General features: G+C 58.3%; 1 long non-coding RNA gene across 1 annotated transcript; it reads left to right on the plus strand.

Moving 5' to 3' along the window:
- The first annotated feature begins 2,798 nt into the window (after positions 1–2,798).
- On the plus strand, positions 2,799–6,601 carry LOC113176966 (uncharacterized). Its single transcript, XR_013343273.1, has 3 exons — positions 2,799–3,766; positions 5,845–6,074; positions 6,265–6,601. It is a non-coding gene; the product is annotated as an uncharacterized LOC113176966 (long non-coding RNA).
- Positions 6,602–7,047: the final 446 nt, after the last annotated feature.

Below are 7,047 nucleotides of genomic sequence, written 5' to 3' on the forward strand. Positions count from 1 at the left end.
CCCTCAGATCTGGTCCAATTCTAGACGTCCAGTCCAGGTTATATTTCATAAAGAGGCCAGAAGTAATACTCCCACTGAGCATTCCAACTACCACTGGAAAGACACAGTTAAATGAGCAGCACTTGTGGCTGACATACTTGTATTTCACAGGCACTCACTCCTGTCACTGCATAATGTCACGTGATTTAGACATACACAATGATCTTAGGACTTGAGGTGTGACGCGCTACGGCAGGGGTGGGCCAAAGATAGTTCGTGAGTGGCCAACTATGCTTTACCTGTCTGCATCCAAATCAGAGGTTGCCCAGAGCATTTCCCAAATTGGAAGAGGGCTGCTGGTATTTTGCTGCCCACCACATCAAAAGAAGCCGTGACATTCATATCACAGTTTACACATCACTAGTGTTTTCAATAAACTTTAGATGATTTCCTGTTGGAGACATAAAGACTCTATTGAAAATGAAAAAAAAAATCAACAAAGATGAAAAAAAATCAACAAAAATAGAATATTTTAAAACCATTCATATCTTTGGATTAGACAGGAAAAACTACAGAATAGAGGTATCAACAGTAGGCTAGTAAAGCACTGTGCAATATGATTTTATGAAAGAAAAAAATTCATTTATCGCACAGAAAAATCATGAGAATGGAAGACTTGAAAGATGCCGATGGAAATGTCAGCCACAGCTCTGTGGCAGTGGGCTGCAGGTGACTTTTCATTGGGGGATTTTGATTTTCAAGTTTCTCTTTGATTTGGTCATCCTGAGAACGAAGCTGCAAGTCTGCAAGGTCATGGCGAAGGCGGGAGACAAACTGCTCCTCACGGGCTCAAAACGCTGCCCCCAGGTCGCCTGGAGCCCAGCTTCCAGGACCCTGTCGCCCTCGCCGCCGCCGGGAGGCCCAGCAGGACCTGCTGGTCCGCGGAAGACACGGCTCCCCTCCCACAGCGCACGCTCCCCGACTGAGCACCCTCCCCGACTGTGCGCCCCCACCCCCGACTGTGCGCCCCTCCCCCGACTGAGGGGGGGCCCACTGAGCGCCCTCCCCGACTGAGCGCCCCCCCACCGAGCGCCTCCCCCGTGAGAAACCCCCCCACTGAGCGCCCCCCCAGTGAGCGCCCCCTCCCCGAGTGAGCGCCCACCCCCCGACTGAGCGCCCCCCTACCCCCCCCACTGAGCACCCTCCCCGACTGAGCGCCCACCCCCGACTCCCCCGACTGAGCGCCCCCCCACTGAGCGCCCCCTCCCGACTGAGCGCGCCCCCCGACTGAGCGCCCCCCCCACTGAGCGCCCCCCCCCACTGAGCGCCCCCCCCGACTGAGCGCCCCCCCCGACTGAGCGCCCCCCCCCGACTGAGCGCCCCCCCCCCGACTGAGCGCCCCCCCCCCGACTGAGCGCCCCCCCCCCGACTGAGCGCCCCCCCCCGACTGAGCGCCCTCCCCCGACTGAGCGCCCTCCCCCGACTGAGCGCCCTCCCCAGACTGAGCGCGCCCCCCCGACTGAGCGCCCTCCCCCGACTGAGCGCCCTCCCCGAGTGAGCGCCCCCCCGACTGAGCGCCCCCCCCCGACTGAACGCCCTCCCCCGACTGAGCGCGCCCCCCCACTGAGCGCCCCCCCCCCGACTGAGCGCCCCCCCCGACTGAGCGCCCCCCCACTGAGCGCCCCCCCCGACTGAGCGCCCTCCCCCGACTGAGCGCCCCCCCCACTGAGCGCCCCCCCCCCCACTGAGCGCCCTCCCCCGACTGAGCGCCCCCCCCGACTGAGCGCCCTCCCCCGACTGAGCGCCCTCCCCCGACTGAGCGCCCCCCCCACTGAGCGCCCCCCCCCCCACTGAGCGCCCTCCCCCGACTGAGCGCCCCCCCCGACTGAGCGCCCTCCCCCGACTGAGCGCCCTCCCCAGACTGAGCGCGCCCCCCCGACTGAGCGCCCTCCCCCGACTGAGCGCCCTCCCCCGACTGAGCGCCCTCCCCCGACTGAGCGCCCTCCCCGAGTGAGCGCCCCCCCGACTGAGCGCCCCCCCCCGACTGAACGCCCTCCCCCGACTGAGCGCGCCCCCCCACTGAGCGCCCCCCCCCGACTGAGCGCCCCCCCCGACTGAGCGCCCCCCCACTGAGCGCCACCCCGACTGAGCGCCCTCCCCCGACTGAGCGCCCCCCCCACTGAGCGCCCCCCCCCCCACTGAGCGCCCTCCCCCGACTGAGCGCCCCCCCCGACTGAGCGCCCTCCCCCGACTGAGCGCCCTCCCCCGACTGAGCGCCCCCCCCACTGAGCGCCCCCCCCCCACTGAGCGCCCTCCCCCGACTGAGCGCCCTCCCCCGACTGAGCGCCCTCCCCCACTGAGCGCCCCCCCCCCGACTGAGCGCCCTCCCCCGACTGAGCGCCCCCCCGACTGAGCGCCCCCCCCACTGAGCGCCCCCCCCACTGAGCGCCCCCCCCGACTGAGCGCCCCCCCCCACTGAGCGCCCTCCCCCGACTGAGCGCCCCCCCCGACTGAGCGCCCTCCCCCGACTGAGCGCCGTCCCCGACTGAGCGCCCTCCCCGACTGAGCGCCCCCCCCCGACTGAGCGCCGTCCCCGACTGAGCGCCCTCCCCGACTGAGCACCCCACCCGAGGCGGCGCGCGCACGCGAGAAGGTGCCGAGGCGCGCGTCCCGGGCCCCGTGCACCAGGGCCCCGCGGGGAGCACCTCCGCGCCGGCCCCCCACTGCGGGACACGCCCGCGGAGTTCCGGGGGAGGGGTGGGACTTCCGGCTAAGGCGTGGGGAGGGTCCGCCTAACTTCCGGCGGCGTCCTGCGGAGGGATACTAACTTCCGGGGAGGCCAGCTCTGCGTTCCGAGCCCCGCCGCTGGGGCGGGCGGCTGGGGGGACCTCCGCGAGGCGGGCGGTGACCGGAACTCGGGCCCCCGCCCCAGGTCTCGAGGTCTGGGGGAGATGACGTGGACTTGTACGGGAGAACCTGGGAGTGAGGTCCATGCCGAGGCCAGGAAGGAGCCCAGGAGGCCTGGCCGCGGCCTGACCACGGGCAGATCCCAGACGGCTTGGAGGTGGAAACGGGCGAGAGGAGAGTTACCGAGCAGGAGGACGCGGCCTGGGGCCTCGTCAGAAGGGACTTGAACAGACTGAGCCCGGAACAGCTCATGACCCCTACGCTGCAAAGCCACCGCGCCCCCGTTCTCCAGATGAAAGCGTGGCCAGGCGTGGTGGCCTTGCCTCTCCTTCCAGCACTGGGGAAGGCCTAGGCAGGAGGGGCCTCGGCCACAGGGAGAGTAAATACTAAAGTCTGGAAGAAATAGGTTTGAAAGTTCAGAATTAGAATTCATATCCCTCACCTGCATTTGAGATCTAACAGTTGATGAGAAATACACAAAAGTGCCTCACTAAAAGTGGACAGAATATTTGAAAACCTAATTCACATTTAAAAAAATACTTGCCATGATCAAAACAGGTAAAAAGATGTACATTACATATTAAGAGAAACACACACAATGCAGTTCTTTGTTTTGTGTGGATAAAACTCCATATGCTTTTGGTATTTGTGCTGAAAAGTGTGACGCGGTGGGTGAAACTACCAAATACTCTGACCTTTTTAGAAAGTAATCAGAAAGACTATGAAGATTGAAAATGCACAGGCCTGGGCTGGGTGGATCCTTGGTAGAGGGTGTGGATGTGCAAGGCCCTGGGTTTTGTCCCCTGCACTACAAAAATTAAGATGCACAGACCCTTTGACTTAGACATCCTTCAGAAACCAAGCCACCAGAACTGACAATGTAGGTACAAAGACTTGTCTACAAACTCTTCTCAAAAGCCAAGCATAGCCATCATCTCAGTGTCCATCAAGAGAGAATGGGTGATTGGATCAAAATGTATTCATACCATGGAAGTGTAGATGTTCCTAATGAGAAAAAAAAAATGTGTCCATAAGTAACTAGAAAGTTATCCATGTTATATTTTGGAGAAAACAAAAAAGGAAGGTACAGATGAATGCCTGTGTGTAATTTAATCTCTCAGTGTGAGTGACTATGTGTTCCAAACAGGAGGACACCTGTGGCTGCACCCACCCTCGGTGCTGAGTGGCATCAGGAAGGAAGGGGAGGGGTTGCACCTTACATACCACTGCTGTGCTTGATGTTCACGAGTGTGTGTTATGGATACAATTAAGAATCAGGCACTGCCCCCCCCCAAGTAAATGTCCGTCTGTGATCCAGGGCGACTGGATGGGAAGAAGGGACCCAGCTGGGTGCTCTGACTCATGGTGGCACATGTTTTAATCACTCTGAGCCTTGGGGCCTCCAGAAGGTGCTGGAGCAGTTCACAGAAACTCGTGCGTGGGTCTTCCCTCTGCCAGGCAAGAGAGTACCCTCCCTCACCTGTCCTCCCTCTCTGTCCCTGTCTCTGGGCTGCTGCCCCTTGGTCCCCCTCCCTGGCAAGGCCATGGCTCCACCCTCAGTAGAAGAACCTTCTCTGGTGGTGGCAGAGTCCCCCCATGAGCTGTGGCCGGCATGGCACTGGATGGAGGGGCGCAGAGCAGGGCCGGGCTGCTGTGTGCAGGGCGCTTCCCTGAGGGACCAGAGCCAGTGCTCCCAGCCTGCTCAGCAGTCGGGTTCCCCAGTGAGCTGGGGGAGGGCCTGCGGGAGGGTGGAGGGGACTCTAGCTGAGAGGTGGGGGCTGTGAGCAGGGGTGTGTGTGTGTGTGCATGCATGCATGTGTGTTATGTGTGTGTGTACTCGTCTGTGAGGATTTGAATAAATGAGTTTATTTTATGTAAAATTATATTAATTCTAGATGAAATTTGTTGTTTTTACAGGTTAGGAATGCCATATCCAAACACTTAAATGTTTAAAACAGATGAAAACTGTTTTTATCATAGCTTTTTAAATTATAAGCATAATACATACATACATACTTGTGCCCTGAGGGAAAGACATCAAGAAGCATGGAGCATATGACATACTCACTATTACAGACTGAGTCCTGCCTTGTGTGAAATGGTGTGTTGGAGTCTAACCCTCAGGATCCCAAATGTGCCCTTATTTGGAGACAGGGTGAACAGAGGTATCAAGATGGAATTAGGTCATTAGGGTTGGCCCTAATCCAGCATGACTGGTGGTCTATGAAAGACAGATTTGACACAGAGACATCACATACAGAGAGAAGATGGTGTGAAGAGACACAGGGAGAACAGGGCCCTGAGGGGCCTTGAGGTGCAGGGTCGTGGAAGTGTAGATGTTCTCTGGTGAAGCCTTCCCTCAGACCCTCAGAAGGAACCGCCGGGTGAAGGCTCGACTTTGAGCTTCCGGTCTCAGAGGTTGAGCCCTACCTACCCGCTGCTTTCAGCCACACTGTGGGTGGTACTTTGTGACTGCAGCCTTAGCAACGGGATACATATTTTGATACAAGGAAATGGGTGGGGTGGGGACTGCTCTAACAACCACCTATAAACATGGAAATGGCTTTGGAATTGGGTAATGGATAGAAGCTGGAAGAGTTGAGAACCATGGCAGATAAAGCCCAGGTTATCAAAAGACACTGTTGGTAAAACATGAAGGGAGGTCCCCGTGAGCCCTGACCCAGAAAGATCAGGCCTGCAGGGGAGGACACCTCAGCTAAGAGAGTGCCCAGCCTCAGGGACACAGTGGTGCTAGACCAGAGGGCAGATGGCTCTTCCTGGAAGGTCTGAAGTGGGAGGAGATGAGGAGGCCACCAGAACCCCAGGACCCACCCAGAAAATGGGCCCACAGAGTCACCAGCTTGAACATGTTATCCATGAAGGAGCAAAAGGTGTGGCAGTGGGGCAGACCTCGGGGACGGGTGGTGCAGTGTGAGTGAGCAGGTGTCTCTGTGGCAGCACGGAGCCCACAGGGAGGCTGCAGGAGGACCTTCTGTGGTGAAGTGTGAGTGCTTCCCCGCACTAGACACGTCTCGTCGTGGATGCGTGTCTCCATCTACCCTGACGTGAAGAGACCCCTGGCGTCTTGGGCTGTGGCTGACTCCAGTAAGCTCTGACTCACCCGTGTGCAGACGTGGAGGTGCTCGTGCCGCTCTCCTTCTCCTGTGAGGGGACATGAACATTCATAGGTGAGTTTTCAGCACTGAGACTCTGTCCCCACAGCCAGCTCCTCTCTTAGTCGTTTGGAGAGGACTGCTCTTGGGGAGAGCACCCTCCCTCCACCACGTTAGGAGAGCATGTGTTTTCCTTCCCCTGGGTGGCAGCGGGCACTGGCGCTGCTTGAGTGATGGGTGTTTATGAAACCTTTCTTTATTCCAGATCTTGCTCTGTGGCCCAGGCTGTCCTTGAACTCATCAACTTCGTGCCCAAGCCTGACTGTGTGCCACCATGTACCACCGTCTTGATGTATCTCGTGAAGAGAACCGGCTGATTTTTGGGGGGTGTGCGCACTCTCCAGCCTCCCATTGGCCATGCTGACCTCAGGCTTCCCTCTGGTGCAGCTTTCCGTGGCGGCGTGGGGCTCTGTTTCCAGCCTGCCGAGGCCATCCTGCAGCTTTCTGTGCTCATGTGCCACCGTACCCCCTGGGTGAAGAACTTGTGGTGATCATTAGCCCAACTGTAGACTCCAGCTCTGTAGCTCTTAGTGGGTCCTGGGTACGACATGTGATGTGGAAATACTTTGTGCATGTCTTCCGGGAATCAGATATTTTAATAAAGCCCGTTTGTCAGTTTTTCTCAGTAGACTTCGATTTTGGTGTTACATTGATGGAATTTTGCTGAACTCAAGGTCAGAAAGAATTTCATCTGTTTTCCTCTAGGAGTGTCACAGTTTAGCTGTGGAGTATAGCATGACTGTAGTGAGGGTGTGTGGGCGTGACGGGCTCGGTGACTTTTAACCGCAGGTATGCTCAGCTCTTCCAGGACCACTTGGCAAACTCATCCCTCTCCCACTTCCATTCCCTTGGTTTAGAGTGAGTTGAGTGGAACTGAGAGGTTGGGGTGGTCTTCCATCCTTTCCGTGTGTCTGTCTTCCTGTCAGTGCCACATTGTTCCCATCTGCAATTCCCAGAGCACCATCCTGGTTGCCAGAGGCCGGGTCCT

Source organism: Urocitellus parryii, chromosome 1 (genome assembly GCF_045843805.1).
Source record: "Urocitellus parryii isolate mUroPar1 chromosome 1, mUroPar1.hap1, whole genome shotgun sequence".
Taxonomy (NCBI): domain Eukaryota; kingdom Metazoa; phylum Chordata; class Mammalia; order Rodentia; family Sciuridae; genus Urocitellus; species Urocitellus parryii.